Genomic DNA, 18,952 nt, shown 5'->3' with positions numbered 1-18,952 from the left:
ATCATTTCTAGTCCCATCCATTTGTCCACAAATTTCAGGATTTCATTGTTTTTAGTATCTGAGTAGTATTCCATAGTGTAAATATACCACAGTTTCTTTATCCATTCTTCAACTGAGGGTCACTTGGGCTGTTTCTAGGTTCTGGCTCTTAATGAATAAGGCTGCTACGAACATGGTTGAGAATATGTCCTTGTTGTGTGGTGGAGCATCTTCTGGGTATATTCCAAGGAGTAGAATAGCTGGGTCTTCAGGAAGCCTTATTCCCAGTTTTCTGAGAAAGTACAAGATAGATTTCCAAAGTGGTTGTACAAGTCTGCATTCTCACCAGCAATGAAGGAGTGTTCCTCTTTCTCCACATCCTTGTCAGCATGTGGTGTCACTTGAATTTTTCATCTTAGCCATTCTGATGAGTGTAAGATGGAATCTCAGCGTCATTTTGATTTGCATTTCTCTGATGACTAAAGACGTTGGGCATTTCTTTAAGTGTTTTTCAGCTATTCAATATTCCTCTGTTGAGAATTCTGTTTAGTTCTGAGCCCCATTTCTCAATTGAGTTATTTAGTTTGGTGGTGTTTAATTTCTTGAGTTTTTTTAAAATATATTTTGGATATTAGACCTTTGTCAGATGTAGGGTTGGTGAAGATCTTCTCCCAGTTTGTAGGCTGTCGCTTTGTTCTCTTGACAGTGTCTCCTGCCTTACAGAAGCTTCTCAGCCTCATGGGGTCCTAATTATTGATTGTTGACCTTAAGGCCTAGGCTATTGGTATTCTGTTCAGGAAGTTGTCTTCTATGCCAATGTGTTCCAGGTTCTTCCCCACTTTTTTTTCTACCCGATTAATGTCTCTGGTTTTATGTTGAGGTCTTTAATCCACTTGGACTTGAGTTTTGTGCATGGTGACAAATAGGGGTCTAATTGCATTTTTCTACATATAGGCATCTAGTTAGACCAGCACCATTTTTTAAAGATACTATTCTTTTTCCATTGAATAGTTTTGGCTTCTTTTTCAAAAATCAAGTGACTATATGTGTGTGGATTCATTTCTGGGTCTTTGATTCAATTCCATTGGCTTATAATTAGGCACTAGCCCAAAAGGCATGTTCCCATGAAAGTCTTTGCTTAACCAGGATATTAGGATAAATGTGAGGACTTCTCACTGGGACTCTATGTAAGACAAATATAGGAGATGGGGAAATAGAAGGACATAGAGGATCCTAGAAACCTACAAGAAGAACATTGTGATGGGTAGATTGTGGCCCAGGAGTGTCTGCTCAAACTATTTCACTAACCAAGCACATGTAGTAAACATCAAACCCCTACTTTGATCTAGCCAGTGGACAAGACATTCTCCACAGTTATGTGGACAGCAGGGACTGACTCTGACAGGAACTCTGGTGACCCATATTTGACCACCTCCTCTGGGTTGGGAGGCCTGATGGCATTCAAAGAAAGAATAAGCAGGCAACCAAGATGAGACTTGATAGCCTATGACCATATAGTGGAGGAGGATGTACTCCTAGGTCATAGACCTAGGGGAGTGGAATAGGGTGAAAGTGGGAGGGAGGGATGAATGAGAGGACGCAAGTGAGGGGATAACAATTGATTTGTAATCTGAAAACATTAATAAAAATTTAAGAAGTTGAAAGCCATTGAAGTCCAAAAAATGGGTATGAGTGGAAAACCTTAATATGACAATTCTTCCCAGATAAACTTTTAGATTTGAAGCTCTTTACCTCCAAATTCCAGATATGTGTGTGAGAAAGAACAGATCTGAGAATATGATTCTAAGGTTTGCATAGAATAGGTGAAAGAATAGCCAAAATCAAAACTACTAGCCGAGAACAAGTGGTCTTGCACTAACAATTATAATACATTATCAATAAAATAGTGTAGCATTGTAACATTTATATAATTCCTGATTGTGTCATGGTTCTTCTTGCTATAAGTAGTTTATTATATATGTATATATATGTAATAATATAAATGTATATCTAAAAATAAAAAATTGTTTAATTAATAAAAATAATAATAATGTAGCATTTAAGGAAGGATAAGTAGTCCTAAGAAACAGCAAATATTAGCATCAGAAAGACCTGCATCATAGATCTATAGTATATCAAGTTGATCATAGAGATTAATGGGTATTGTATACTTAACAATGTATTCTTGACTAATTAAGAATACATGAAAATATTAACTGTATCATGGATCAAATCAATTTCAAACTGATTAAATCCAAATATGAAAAGCAGTATATATTTTAAAAATAAGTTAAAAGGATGTGTTTCTGGTATCAGTACATGACAGTGAGACAGAATAGAAAGATAAAGTTATGGGGATATAAGAAGGGAAAGGATATCTTCATCTTGGAGTCTGGATGAAGCCTCTAGCCTGATGACAATCAAAAATTCCAATGCAATTAACTACTGCTTAAGGACTTTCTCCCTTCACAGCTCTTAACCTACAGTTTTCTAGGACTCTTACCAGGATCCCATTTACAGAGAAAGGACATGTACTTTGTGAAGTCTAGTTGCTCCTAGTCTTACTTTATCAGATTAGCATCCCATCTAAGGCATCTCCAGACATACCCTATGATAACACTTATGAAAAGAAAGAGAAAGCATCAAAGTTTTTGTGGCTGGGTTGATGTTCCCCTCCTTCCATTAGGAGTCTTGCCTAGCTAGAGGGTATCCTATTCAGTCTCTCCATGAGCCCTGCTACTAGGAGTCTCAGCTTCTGTCACCCCCATATCCCCCCAGCATACCTAGTCCTAGGTCTTCAGCTTCTCACAGAGATGCCCCATCCACGGATTTATTTTCTCTCCAGGCCTTCTGACCTCCTGCCCCTGCTCTCCCCAGATCTGATCTCCATCTCCATTTCTCTCCTTGCTCCTTCTACCTTGTTCCCTCTCTTCAACTGCTTCCACAATCTACTCTATTTCCTCTTCTGAGTGAGATTTAAGCATACTCCCTTTGGACCTCCTTGTTACTTAACTTCTTTGGGTCTGAATTGTACTACATTTATCCTGTACTATTTGGTTAAAATCCATTTATGAGTGAGTACATATTACAAGATGTGCAGGGATAAAGCTACAACACATACTGAAAGAATGCTCGACCAATGTCTGGCACATTGTATCCCCATGGGAGAGAGCCAACCCCTGACATTATTAATGATACTCTGCTATGAATGCAGAGGGGAGGGAGCCTAAGAGAGCTGTCCTTTGAGAGGCTTCACCAAGCAGAGGATAGAGACAGCTGCTAAGACTTACAGCCAAACATTTGTGTTAAATGTAGGGAATCTTGTGGAAATATAGGGGAAAAGAGAGAAGGACCTGGAGGGGAAGGGAGCTCCACAAGAAGACCAACAGAGCCAACCAACCAGGGCCCAGAGGGCCTGGCTGAGACTGCCATGCTTGGATTGGTCATAGGCCCCCTACATAGATGTAGCCCATGGGCAGCTTGGTTTTCATGTGAGACCCCTAGTTAGGGGAGCAGGACCTGTATCTGACATAGATTCTGTTACATCTTCCTGGTGGGGGCTGCCTCGCTAAGGAACAGAGGAAGAAGAGGATGAGGTCAGTCCTGTTCCAACTTGATGAGCTGGGGTGGTTGGGCGGCTCTTCTTTTCTGAGTAGGAGAGGGAGAGGGATATGGAGAAGAGGGACAGAGAGTGGAACTAGGAGGAGAGGAAGGAGAAAGCTATGATCAGGATGTAAAGTGAGTGAATTAATTAATTTTTAAAAAAGGAAAAGAAAGAGAAGGGTGGAGCTTTCTTAGTAATCTTCAGAGATCTAACTTAGGAGCTGCCAAAATTTTACATATATAAGGCTCTAAAACCCTTAATTGTAACTTGTCCTTGAACAGCCCACATCTATATTTGGGTGTATCTTTCTGAGTATCTGTCTTCTAAACATGTGCTTAAAGTCTATACTAAAATACTTTAAATAAAACCTCAAATATGCCTCATGGTGGTCAGACATGAAATTATTTTCTGAGCCAAAACCACCAATGCCAGTTTGTCATGAGTTGAAGTCCCTAGGAGATTCAGGGATCCCCTAGGCTGCTGAAAGGAGTGGTGTGGACCTGTGTCTCTATCTTGTTATCATTAACACTTTCACAAATAAGATAGCAACCATGCAAATAACAAGGAAAATGAACACATTTGCTATTATTACTAAAATTAATAGAAAATCCTAATATTGTGAGATGGGACATAACTCCATGATGGGATGTCTGCCTAGAATAAGCAGGGGCTAGGTTCAAATTCCCAATATCAAACATAAACAAATGAATATATCATAACTAAAGTGAAGCAAAAAGCCACATGCTGGTAAAATAAGCAGTAACAAGAAAAATTTAATGTGATAAAAAACAAAATAGTTAATTATTTTACAGGAGAACATAAAAGATCAATACATACCTTTAAAAAACAATTAATGGTTTATCATTAGATCACAAAGTCTCCTTATAAAAATCCCTTATAGCCATTCATAAGAAGATAGGTGGAACAATGTATGTAACAGTAAAGTAAGAAGGAAAGAAAAGGAATCAGGAAAAAGCCAAATATTTAAAAGCAGTTAAAAACAACCACACAGTATGTTACATGTAGGATATGAAAGGTAAGAACAGAACAATCATGGGATCAGCATCGTAGTTGGGTGAAATAGTAGAGAGTAAGGAAGAATAAAGTTGAGGAGGAACAGAGCATCATATTATAATATTTTGGCAATGCTAATGGTCATGAGTTAACAAATTATCTTAACTATTATATGTACTATCCTGTATCATTTATTTGTAGTCAATGCATTTTATTTCTAGAATATGTAGAGACGTTTTAGATAATAAAAAATGGTGGAAAGTATTGAGGGTTTTCTATACTTCTGTCTTCTCATATGTAGAAATTCCCACACTATGTGCCACATTTCAGTGATACATTTGCTACAATCTACATTTGTACATCATTATTATATAGAAGTCATGGTCTACACTTGTGTAGCCATTTCCTCCAATATAAAGGCACTATCTTGGAGCTCATTAGACTGGATATTCTAAAGCAGTGGTTTTTCAACCTTTCCAATGCTGGTACCCTTTAATACAGTTCCTCATGTTATGGTGAGACTCAACCATAAAATTATTTTTGTTCCTACTTCATAACAGTAATTTTTCTACTGTTATGAATAGTAATGTAAATATCTGTGTCTTCTGATGTTTTCAGGTGACCCATGTAAAAGGATTTGGGGGCTCAGGCTGTAAACAACTCAAGGGCTTTAGGAAGTCCTTGAAACTGACTGGATGCACTAGAGCTCTCCCTCCCCAACTTCATACAAGCAGTAAGGGTATTTGAAAGACACTCTCAGACAAACCATGCTACCCTGAAGAGAAAGAAACCAGCTGAGCTGTCTGGAAAAGGCTCAGATGAACTGAGCTACCTGGAGAAGGCTTTTTAAAAGATGCCCATTGTGCCCTAGGTTTCCAACTTTCTTAGGCCTTCAACCATGCTGGGGTAGATTTTGGCGACACAGATGTCTTTGAATAATTTATGCTTCTATTAAGTAGCCCCAATAAACTCATTGATTCAGAAAGATGGACTTTAGTGGTATCCATGATTTAGATCTGTTATTATACTGTAGAGGCCAAGAGAGAAGACATCTAAGCTATTAGCCAATATATTTATTAGTCATGGTTCTCTTGAGTCACAGAATTTATGGAATTCTCCTCTCTCTCTCTCTCTCTCTCTCTCTCTCTCTCTCTCTGAAAAAGTGAAATAAAGGGGAATTTATTGGAATGGCTTACAGTCCAAGTAATCCAACAATATCTAGCTGTGAAAGGAAAGTCCAAGAGTCTAGTAGTTGCTCAGACCCACATGGTTTAGTGTCTCAGCTGGTCTTCTGCATATGCTGGAATCTCAAAGAAGTAGACTCCAATGCCAGTAGAAGAATGAATGTGTTAACAAGGCAACAAGAAAGCAGGCAAAGAGCAAAGCCTTCCTTCTTCCATTGTCCTTTTATAGGCTTCCAGAAGAAGGTATGGCCTAGATGAAAATGTGTGTCTTTCTACCTCAAGATCCACATCACAGATGTGACCTCCATTTCTGGATTGTGCTTCATTCCAGATATAGTCAAGTTGATAATCAATGATAGCCATCACAGCCATGATACAGTTATATTGTTCAGTATCAACATATACATCCTCTGAACCCCAACCTCATTTAAAATTTAATCTTTATATGTACTTGTCCCCCATCACCATATATGATCAAACATAGTGATAGAGACTAATTTATAATTTGGTTGGTTCTTTTGATCCTGTTTGTTGAATTGATGAAGCAGAACATTTTCCCCAAGCAGCAGTATTTACCACAAACCATTCATAATACAGAGGGAAGAGGCGAAGGGAGAAGGGAAGAATTAGGCTATAGATGAAAAACAGTAAGGTACCATAAGAATGCTCATCATTGTGTTGGAGACGTTTCCTGTCAGCATCTCAGGAAGCTTCCACTTGCTATAGTCATTTCCCTATCTGGGACAAGTAGACATTTGTTCACATCTTCCCAGGAATAGTGTCATATCACATTAGAGTTTCTTATTGCTGCTGTTAATTCTACTCATTCAGAAAAACATGTAGATGTGTCCACCATTGTTAAACCACAAGCTCTAAAATTCTGTGTTCCATTTATTCACCATCCTCCAATCCCTTGAAACCATTAATGTTTATAGTGTCTCCTAAGTTTTCTCTTTCCCTAAGATGCCATGAAGTGAGAATCATACAGTATGTAACTTTTGCATATTGGCTTCTTTCACTTAGAGGTGTACATTTATGTTTCCTCCATGTTTTCTTCATAGAGGTGTTACTGGTTCATTTCTTTTTCATTCTGACTAATTTCACATTGTACAAATGCATCAGTTTATATGGCCACCCATCATCTACTGAAAAGAGAGCATCAAAATTTCTTCCAAGATTTGGAAATTATTAAAAAAGCCACAGCCAGGCTCATTGGCACACACCTGTAATCCCAGCAATCAGAGAGTCATAGGCAGGGTGATCTCTGTGAGTTTGAGGTCAGCCTGGTCTACAAAGTGACTCCAGGTCAACCAAAGCTACATAGAGAAACCCTGTCTCAGAAAACAAAACAAAACAACAAAAAAGAGGGAAAGCCACTATAAATTGTCATATGTAGGTTTAAAGTGTCTATATATTTTCAGTTCATATGATCAAAACCAAAGGAACATGACTTATGGATTATAGAGAAAAAATGTGTAGTTTTGAAAGAAACCTTCAACTGTCTTCCAAAGGGGCTATACTGGGGGTGTTCCTCCAACAGTAGGGAATATACCTCCCTGTCACTTTGCATTATCACCAACACATACATTGATGTACTAATAGGTTTGTAATGGCTGTTTTAATTTCCCCCTTTATGAAAACAATGTTCACCCAATTTTTGTATACTTCCCCGTACCTCTTTGCTCTTCTACAGTCAAACATCTGTTGACAATTGGTATCCATTTTAATTGAATTTTGAATTGTTGTTATAAGAGTTCTTTGCATATTTTAGGTCACCATCCTCTATTATGTATATATGCTAAAAATATTTTCTCCTCAGCTTTGGCATGCTTTCTAATTTTCTTTCACAGACTGCAATTTTTGTACATATTTTGTTCTTTTTAAAAAATGTTTCCAATTTCTGGTTCAAAACATCTAGTGTTTGCCTCTTGAGAGTACATTTTAGAATTTAAACTCCTCTATGAACATCATTTTTCAACTTGTTGGAGGTGTATAAATCAAGACCAGTAGTGTATGATTTGTTTTTTTTATATTTCACATGCTCATCCATTATCACAATGCATGTATTCTAATTCCTTTCAATTTGATATGTGAAAGAAACCTCCACAGTTTCCTGTTATGTTATCTTGGTGTGTTGGTATATAATAATGCCTCTAACTAAGGGCAAGATGATGTTACAAAAATTATCTTTATGGATGAACATAGGCTGGCAGTACAATACAGTAGCAGTCTAAAATGCCTAAGTCTACAGTGAATTATATAAACATTCAGGCTAGGAAATAGAATGCCACTTTGTAGTAGCGCAAGTGTCTAGCCAGGATTTCATTGCAATCCACCATCTTTTTCTCACTATATCCTTAGGAAGAACAGAGTAGGATATATGAACTCATGGGAAGTATAAAAGGAAAGGAACTGGCAAAGCCAAAAAACTCTTGTTCTTTTTCCCACAGAAAATTGTTAAGAAATCACTCCAAGATGTTCTCAGCTGTCCATATACATTCAGACTTCTGCGAGTGCAGGCTTCCTTTACAAGTCAGTCACCTTGCTGTCAGCTCCAATGTCAATCCCTTCAAACTCTCTGTTTCCATAATAAACCCTGACCTGACATGACCACTTCTTTCATGGTTCAGGAGTCATTGAAGAGCTAGTAAAAACCAGATCAGGGACTCTTCCAAATGCAGCCAATATCTCTGTCCAATTGGGCATAATTACATGTAGACAAGTGTCCTCTTGAGCCTCAGCAAAAGTGAAGAGAGATACATTTCTGCCACGGTATTAGAGCATAAAGGACAGTTCCTTATTTTGTAAGGCATCCAGCTGGAGGATTGGACAACATATCACCACTTAGCCTTTGAACAGCCAACTATTCAAAATCTATATCCTGTCTAGTGTCACATAGCTGAAGAGATGGCTTTTTTCTTTAAGCTTCTGAACTTGGCTAGTTTAAGGTCCCATTTAATAATGTGTAGGCTGTCACAGTCAGTCAATGTTTATTCTCTTTGTAAATTAGTGTTAACTGAAGGTGGGCTGGGATTGAAAGGATACAGCTTCCTCAGGATTATTCACGGGAGTGTCATGTTCAAATTGATCACAAACATTAAAGCCTCTGTGCTTTTGAGCAGTGTACTGGATTGTTCTAGGCACATATATAGCCACATTTTTCAATGATACTATGGGAAGATTCAGTGATTAGTTGCAAGTATTAAATGTGAAGTAGAAATAGGGCCCAGATTTTCATTAACCACTTAGTTTGGGAAGCTCAAATGTCTATTTATTTCTGACCCCAGGAAATGACTTCAAAATCTTAAGACAAGTGCATTTGTAGTACCATAGAGCTCATTTTGTTAATCATAACAATATCCGGTTTGGCTTCTTGCTGAGCCAGCCCCAACACGCCACCTGCCCTTCTGTTAGGCCTTAGGGCTCCACCACTGTGGAGAACTCTACAAATTTCCAACATGCAGTACCACCTGCAGCACTGCTAGGCAGATTGGTTCCATTTTACTGCTGTAGCTGATGATGAACCATACTTAAATTGTACAATACTGCAATGATGAGAGAACATTTCCTGGATAGTTTTTTTTTGGGGGGGAGAGGGAGGTGTTTCTTCTTTTCTATAGAGGCAAAGGACAGTAAATTTGATGCCCTCATTACTGTTGTTTTTAACAAAATTTCACTTCATTTTCTTTTAGAAAGCCAGACAAGCAAGCAATCTTTCTATTGCCCCTCTCTCCCTAACCATTGCATCCTCTCTCTCTCTCTCTCTCTCTCTCTCTCTCTCTCTCTCTCTCTCTCTCTCTCTCTCTCTCCCTCTCTCATGTGTGTGTGTGTGTGTGTGTATTTGTGCCTGTATCTCTCTGTGTGTGTAATATCGTTACTACAATGGGTTTCATTGTTAATATATTGTTAAATATTGGGATGGGTGATAGATTTGATTAATTTTCAACAAAAACTCATTCTCTTTTCCTTACATTTAGGAAAGAAGAACCTTTTGTCATTCCATTGGTGCCAAGCATTCCATTAAAGCTACTTTCAGTGAGTAACAGAATGTGACTGGAAGTTACAGTTCCTGGTTCTGGGATGACCCTTAAGACACATTATGCTTCTTTTGGCCTCCTGGTACCTTTGAACTCATTCATGGAGAAATTTGTACTGCAGGTGGAGGTAAGCCATATATCCCCTGAAAAGGGGGCACACACATAAACTTAACTTGAAACTTTAAGAAGAATTTCCCTAGCAAACTGTCCACATAGCACCAAGAAATAAATGCTGTTTGTAATTACAGACTTTGGAGTAGCTTGTTATGTAGCAATATTTGGCAATAGCTGATGGATTAAAGGGTACCCTGCAACTTTAGGACCTTTATTAAGATGTGATTAACATACCATGTAATACACCAATTTAAAGTATACAAGTCTATGTTTCAGTACATTCACAGAGTTATATGAGTATTGTTACAGTTTAACTTCAGAACATTTTCATGAACCTCAAAAGAAACCTTGAACCATGACCCCTTAATCATTCTTTTTCATCCCAATCCCTACCCAGCTAGCTCTAAGAAACAACTATTCTAATTTTTATAGACCTTCACTTTATGCTATACTGTACCATGTAAGTAGCTGAATATAGGTAATGGAGACAAGTTATGAAAGAAGCTATAGAGATAATTGTTTTTCTATTTCTAATTCAGACGTGGATTTTTGGGTTTGGTGTTGGTCAAAGTTTAAAGTTCAAAGATTCAGTTTCCATGTCAATTCCAACTGTCTATGTAAGTTCCATAAGTTGTATGTATTTGAAGTCTGGTTAATTTGGGTATGTGGTGTTTTTTTGTTTTTGTTTTTGTTTTTTGTTTTGTTTTGTTTTGTTTTTTGGTAAAGTTGTTTTGCAGTAAACTTTATAAAAATAAAATTGTCCTGTCATGGTATTTTAGAATAAGTGAAATTATATAATGTGCAGTGTTTTGTGACTGGCTTCTTTCATTCAGCATAATAATTTCAAAGCTTATCCATGTTGTAGTACAAGTACTCTGCTCCTCTCCACAGTCAAATAATATTCCAGTGTACTGGTGTGGAACATTTTATTTGTTCATGTTTTAAACTTTAACTAACTTTTGGGTGATGCCAAGTAATAAAAATATAATAAAACATTGTTCCATATACTGTGTTAGTAAACATTTTAAGGGAGATGTCATTGTGAGAGAGACTTAGAATCTATTCAACTCAATATTTTTTGTATTGTATGATGTTACAAGAAAAGAGGAGGAGAGGGAGAGGTTGGAGACAGACAAATAGAGTCAGTGGGTTATTTTCTAAGATAATGTCCTTCGAAGGTAGCTACAAATATTGAATATTACAACATGTTCTCGGATAACAGTGTTTTATTAACTAGAATAACTTATTGTTGAGTCAATGAACGGGTGAGTTAGCCATTCCATTGTGACATGACTTCAATTCATTGAATTATTGATGAGATTTAAACAGTTAAACAATTCTGTAAAAATAAACACAAATAGTATGAGTGATTTGTATTACCTCCATGACTATCACAACAAAGATTTACAATGATATTAATACTATGGTATTCTGGGAGGAAATGGGCAAAAATAAAGGATGCCATTCTGGTTTCTTTTCTTCTTAGAAGTTTGAATGTGGAATATGTGTTTCTACAACTGCCAAAATAATAGCTGCATTGATTTGGCATTCATTACCAATGAGTAAACAAGGTTCCTGTCATTTAAGATACATTTTCATATCAATTTCTCACAGCAGCCTATGAGCCATGTACCATCACTGCTTCCAGTTCCAAGATGAAGAAGCCAAGACTGAGCAAGATGAACTAATCTACCTACATTAAAGCCTGTAAGTTTTCTTTGAGAACTTCTAACTTCCAAAGACAAAGTGCAACCGACAACCAATGTCTCTAGTCACTAATCGCTCTGTGAAGCTGACTAGAGATCTTCCTAGTAGGACGTGACAGTATATATGAAGTACAGAGGGAGATTGGACCAACAAGGAATAGAAACAGATTAACTTTAGTGAAGTCCTTTTCTGGCTACGAACTCAGAAAGAAAACAAGGTCTCTGGCCTGAGAGATGGCTCAGAGGTTAAAAGCACTAAATGTTCTACCAAAGATTCTGTGTTTAGTTCCCAGTAACCATATGGTGACTCACAATCATCTATAATGAGATCTGGTGCCCTCTTCTGGCATGCAGGCACAAGTGCGTGCAGAATACTGTATAAACAATAAATAAATAAAATCATAAAAAAAGATAAATAAAATAAGGTCTCTTTTCATCACTTTGCAACATTTCAACTTCTGACATACCGAAGTTCTCACAGAAAACTGGCAAAAGAGTTTACTGGGAGTATCCTCTAAATGCTGTTTCATTTCCATTGTATTAAGAAGTTTAAAACCATCTAACTCAGACATCTAACTCTTGGACAGAGTTTCTTAGGAAACCTTTTCTATGGAAAAAAACAGTACAGGAGCACAATCCTCAGTCCTGAGTTTTACCATTTTTATTCAGAAGGCTGCTTTTCACAGAAAGGGATAGTGAGTCCTGTGGGCTTCTGTCAGAGGCAGAATGCTTCTAGGAAAAGTGGAAAGCACTAAAGGAAAATCAAAGATTATAATGTCACATACTTAGCCTTCACACTAATTTATAACCTCAAGGGAAGATAAGGATATAGTGGTAGCACATGTTGGCTAGAGAAAAATTAAGGAAACATATAATTTATGAAGTGGCTTTAACTATGTGAATAATTTCTAGACTTTGGATTTTCTTTCTTTTCTTTTCTTTTTTTTAGAAGCTATTATTAACCAGTATTCTTCTTCCTTAGAGTAGCAAAGTGGCATACTGAGAATGTGGATAACATTAAAGTTGCATAGTTCTTGCCACATCTCTACATATGCATTTCTTCTATATTGGTACAAAATAGGGTATTCGAAAGAGACAGATGATTAAAAGGAAGATGCCCTGCTGAGCATGGTGGCACATGCCTTTAATCCCAGCATTTAGGAGGTAGAGGTAGGCAGATCTCTCTGAGTTCCAGGACAGCCTGGTCTACAAAGAGAGTTTCAGGAGAGCCAGGGCTGTTAGACAGAGAAACCCTGTCTCAAAGAAGAAAAAAAAGGAGACACCAATGGAACAAAAGCAGATCCATGAATGGTACCGGGTAAGGATGAGAATAAATGAAGGATGAAAAGGAGCCTCACAGAGAAGAAAAGAAAGAAGATTCTGGACAAAACAGAAGTTTGGTGAATTGAGATTGGGGAAGTGATAGTAGGATTCCCAGGAGATTTGGTATTCAGGGACAGAAAAATCAATAGATGTTACTTTCTTATATAAAATGTGGTAGCATTTGAATCACTGCCTATACACTTTAAATTGCAAATAATTTAAATAGTTAATATGTGATTAATGGTATGTAAGTAGTTATTATCTTTAATCATGTAGGGAAGAGAAACAAACAAACAAAAAAGACTCTACATGCTCAGTTCTTATGTGGGTATTTTGAAGTACTTTCCAGTTGCAACTGAGTCATTTGTGTAGGTAACTGTAACTGGGAGTTTGCATCGTTAATGCCATATCTCCTTATGGAGCTCTATTTGACTTCAGTTGCAATTCAGCCTCAGGGCCACCTTGTAAAAGACAGGAGATGTCATGCTGACCTCTTTGCTGGAAGCTTAGACATGGCCCCTTACTGAGTTCCCAATGGCATGTGAGCAATTTTTGCCTGAAGTTTCTCACTTCTGTGATACCATGAATTCTCCTCATCCTCACACCACCTTCTGTGGATCTTAAGAATATCTTACTGTAGCTAAGCCTTGTTTTTTGCACTATCCAATGTTTTATAACTGCTTTTCCATGGTCCCATCTTTACCCCTTTACTCAGAGATTCCTACATCCTCAGATAACCTACTAGTTAGGTGATCTTCAAAATGTCCTTGTCCTTTCAGACATTTGTTGAGCTTGTACTAGACAAGCTACATGCAAAAACCTAAGTAGAGGGAGATGAATCAGACCATCTCTTCTGACCTAGCTACATCAATTCTATTTTGAAGAATAAATGCAAGGACTGAACTTTAGATTTAAAATCCTGAGAATTATATGACCATATTCATAAAATGTTTTGCAATTCTTGTAAATTATTTTATCTTAATCTTTAATTCTATTGACTATACCATAAAACAAACATTCATGACAGACATTCTCCAGGAAGGAATGAAGCCAAATGCTTCAAAGTATATATACAAAATAAATGCATTAAGGTAGACACGGTAGTGAGAACAGTATTGGTAAGGAACGATTTTCTGGGTCCAGCCATCTCAGGAAGAAGTTTAGTCACACTGGCAGGGGCAATACTGGGTTCATACTCATTGCCAGGCCTCAGAACCAAAGTCCTATTCTGTTTCTTCAGGTGTTTCATGTTTTTCTGTTAATCAATAAAGAACGTAAAGAGGGAAGTTGCCTTTATCCATTATCTAAACTAAGGCACACAGGTTGTAAATGTATCACCTGTCTTGACTTAAAGCTTGCCCATTCCTTTGTCCCCCTATTATTCTAAATTCCAGGCCAAGTCCAAGAGAGGGCATGACTACTACAAGCTGAGTTGAGGGCCCTGAAACCATGTGACCTGGAAAGGCCCAGTCACCCACCTTTACTTCCTTGCTCAGCGCCTTGTGCCAAAATATGCTTGGACAATGCAACAGCCCAATCCCACTCGCCCTCATTTTGTGTTCCCATTCTTTTAAAATGTTGTACAATCTTTCTATAGGGACGTGGTTCAGATCCCAAACTAGCCACTTCCCCATGTACACTTGCATCTTTAGCTTGTCTCTGAAGCAAGTTTTCTAGGTTTCTACCCCAAAACAAACAGTAGTTTCATACAGACCACAGGTATCACATGTGCTCAGGTACTATTGTTACTAGAAATTTCGATATTTCAAAGAAAATCAAAGTCCCATCTTGGCATCCCTAGCCTCATTAATAAAAGGATTTAAGAGAAGAAAGTTTGAGGATAATTTTATTAGAATTTAAAAGACAAACCTCAGAGCAGGCAAGTTGTAAATCTTGGCCGCTGCCCCAAGGAGAGGGATAAAGAATAGAGAAAGCCATGCTGTCTGAGTTAAGTTGGTGTAAAGGTCAGCCACATGGTGGAAACATAGCCACATGGAAGGGAGGGGGAGCTTTAGAGAAAGAGTGGAACCCAGGCGATTAAGGAAAGCATACTTAGAAAAGAGATAGAAAGAAGAAAAGGAAGTTATATTTTTCTGAGTGATTCATAAAATGAAGCAGACTTATGAAGCTGAATGATTTATGATTGAATTAATGTAAGTGATACATTCAGGGTAAAGACTCTGGGACAGACAGATACATTATCTCATTAAAAGATCCTGTCCTTTGGTGAACCCTGCTACAGCTGCCCGACTCTGAACCGGAAGTGTATGCTCCACTAGCAGGCTAGTCCAGGTGCTGTCAGCTTCTGGGCAGAAGCAGATGAATCTCTGGATTCAAGGTTCCACTTCTCTCAGGAGCAGCTTGAGTGCTCAGAGCAAGAGCCATACACAATGCTCCCAGATCTCACTCGGGGTGTGGAAAAGAGTGTCCCACTGTGTAACAATTACCTCTTTTTAATGAGATTACAGGTACAATAAGGCAGTGGAAACTCGGGAGTTCAGCCAGCGGTGATACTAAAATGTTGTAGCCCTTCAGCTAAGCTGACATGCTAATGGCAGAGGGTGTCTGTGGACACCTGAAACTGGCCAGAGCAAGGCCCACCTGCCACTCCTTCACCAGTCTGCAGCTTGTGGTGCCTGAGTGGGCTTCAGTGGCTGCTGAGGCAATTCTGCCTTGCTGACTAACCAGCAGTCAAGCCCGGGGATCCGATAGTGAATTCTTCAAGGAGGAAGGGGCCCCTTCACTTCCCCCCAGGATAAATGAAAGTCTCAGATGGTCATGGTGAAAAGATGATGGGAGCCTGTTGGTTTCCTGTGAAACAGGGACTTAGAAACTTTGGGCAAGTGAGAGGGGTTTTGAGGGTGAATGTGTCTGATTTGGTGGAGCCAGGGATGCCAGGGATACTTAATTTACAAGCAATCATACAGTCCTATCTTAAGAAGGGGGAAACAAAGTACTTAATCATCCTATGGGTGGGTGAAAAACTCCAGGTGTGGCGAAAGGTCAAAGGTTGAAAGGCAAGACAGCAAGGCATCTCATTAGCATAGGGTGGGTATTTCCAGGTGAACACAGAAAGGGTTTCTTCTCAGGAAAGAGTCCAGCCTGTAATTTCCCCTGAGGGCTACGTGATTCTCCTTAGAAGATTTGGGGAAAGAGGGAACCCAGCTGAGGATGGGAGTCTATCATTTTTGCACTGAGCTCAGGAGCTATCCCTACTGCCAGACTTCAACCTTACCATCAGGGTCCAACATTGGATCATTATTCCTTTTATCTTTTTAGCCCCTGCTTAAGGTACATTCACTTCTTTGAAAGGTGTTCCCTTGATCAGGTGACTGACTTGGTCAACTGGATTAATTCTTTTTTTAATTTAATTTATTCAGATCACAATTCAATTGTTTCCCATCACTTGTATCTTCCCGTTCCTCCCTCCCTCCCACTTTCACCCTATCCCTAGGTCTATGACTGAGGGGGACCTCCTCCCCCACTATATGGTCATAGGCTATCAAGTCTCATCTTGGTAACCTGCTTATTCTTTCTTTGAGTGCCACCAGGCCTCCTCACCAAGGGGAGGTGGTCAAATATGGGGTACTAGAGTTCATGTCAGAGTCAGTCCCCACTCTCCACTTAACTGTGGAGAATGTCCTGTCCATTGGCTTGATCAGTGTAGGGGTTTGATATTTACTGCTTGTATTGTCCTTGGTTAGTGCAATAGTTTGAGCAGATGTCCCTGGGCCCCCATCCACCCATAACGATATCCTTCTTTTAGATTTCTAGGACCCTCTTTGTCCTTCTATTTCTTCATATCTTATATCTTACCTAGAGTCCCAGTAGGATATCCTCATATCTATCCCAGTAGCCTGGTAAGTGAAGACTTTCATGGGACATGTCTTTGGGCTAGAGCCCAATTATAAGTGAATATATACCATGTGAGTCTTTCTACTTCTGGGTTAATTCAGTATAATCATTTCTAATTCCATCCATTTGTCCACAAATTTCAGGATATCCTTGTTTTTAAGAGCTAAATAGTATTCCATAGTGTAAATATACCACAGCTTCATTATCCGTTCTTCAACTGAGGGAGATTTAGGTGGTTTCCTGGTTGATCATAAGTCCTTGTTTTGTGGTGGAGCATCTTCTGGGTATATTCCAAGGAGTGGAATAGCTGGGTCTTGAGAAAGCCCTATTCCTAGTTTTCTGAGAAAGCACTAGATAGATTTCCAAAGTGGTTGTACAAGTTTGCATACCAACCAGCAATGAAGGAGTGTTCCTCTTTCTCCACATCCTTGCCAGCATGTGGTGTCACTTGAATTTTTGATCTTGGACATTCTGATCAGAGTTCTTTTGATATGCATTTCTCTGATGACTAAAGACATTGAGCATTTCTTTAAGTGTTTCTCAACCATTTGATATTCCTCTGCTGAGAATTCTGTGTTTAGTTCTGAGCCCCATTTCTCAATTGGGTTATTTGGTTTGGTGGTGTTTAATTTCTTGAGTTCTTTATATATTTTGGATATTAGACCTTTGTCAGATGTAGAGTTGGTGAAGATCTTTTCCCAGTCTGTAGGCTTTGCTTTGTTCTGTTGACAGTGTCTTCTGCATTACAGAAGCTTCTCAGCCTCATGAGGTCTCATTTATTAATTGTTGACCTTAAGGCCTGGGCTGTTGATGTTCTGTTCAGGAAGTTGTCTCCTGTGCCAATGTGTTCCAGGTTCTTCCCCACTTTTTTTTCTACCCGATTAATGTCTCTGGTTTTATGTTGAGGTCTTTAATCCACTTGGACTTGAGTTTTGTACAGGGTGACAAATATGGGTCTAATTGAATTTTTCTACATGTAGATATCTAGTTAGATCAGCATATTTGTTGAAGATGCTATCCTTTTTCCATTGAATAGATTTGGCTTCTTTGTCAAAAATCAAGTGACTATATGTGTGTGGATTCATTTCTCAGTCTTTGATTTGATTACATTGATCAACCAGCCTATTGCTGTGCAGTACTAAGCTGTTTTAATTAATTTTGCTCTATAGTACAGCTTGAGATCAGGTATGGAGATTCTTCTGGAGGAAATTTATTATATAGGATTGTTTTAGCTATTCTGGGTTTTTGTTTTTCCATATGAAGTTGAGAATTGATATTTCATTGTCTTTTAAAAATTGTGTAGGTATTTTGATAGGGATTGCATTGAATCTGTAAATTGCTTTTGGTAAAATGGCTATTTTTACTATGTCAATTCTCCCGATCCATGAACAAGGGAGATCCCTCCATCTTCTGATGTCATCCTCAATCTCTTTCTTCAGAATTGGAAAAAATTTTCAAACAAGTCTTTCACTTGCTTGGTTAGAGTTACTCCCAGATATTTTATATTGCTTGTGGCTAACGTGAACGGTGTAGTTTTCCTAATTTCTTCCTCTGCATGATTGTCATTTGTATATTGGAAGGCTACTGATTTTTTTTTTTTAGTTAATTTTGTATCCAGCCAATTTGCTGAAGGTGTTTATCAGCTGTAGGAGTTCTCTGGTGGAGTTTTGGGAGTCAGTTGTGTACACTATCATATCATCTGCAAATAGTGATAATTTGATTTCCTCCTTTCCCATTTTGATCCCCTTGATCTCTTTTGTTGTCCTATTGCTCTGGCTAGAACTTCGAGTACTATATTGAAGTGATATGGAGAAAGTGGGCAGCCTTGTCTGGTCCCTGATTTTAGAGGAATTTCCTTGAGTATCTCTCCATTTAATTTGATGTTGGCTTGTTGTATATAGCCTTTATTATGCTTAGATATGTGCCTTGTATTCCTGATCTCTCCAAAATTTAAACATGAATAGGTGTCGGATTTTGTCAAATGCTTTTTCTATGTCTAAGGAGATAATCCTGTGCTTTTTTCTTTCAGTTTGTTTACATGGTAGATTACGTTGATGGATTTCCATACATTAAACCATGCCTGCATGCCTGCAATGAAGCCTACCTTGTCATGGTGAATGATATCTTTGATATGTT

This window comes from Acomys minous, assembly GCF_964271855.1.
Source record: "Acomys minous genome assembly, chromosome: 7".
NCBI classification, from domain to species: Eukaryota; Metazoa; Chordata; class Mammalia; order Rodentia; family Muridae; genus Acomys; species Acomys minous.
The sequence above is the reverse complement of the archived record's forward strand: the minus strand, read 5'-3'. Positions refer to the sequence as shown.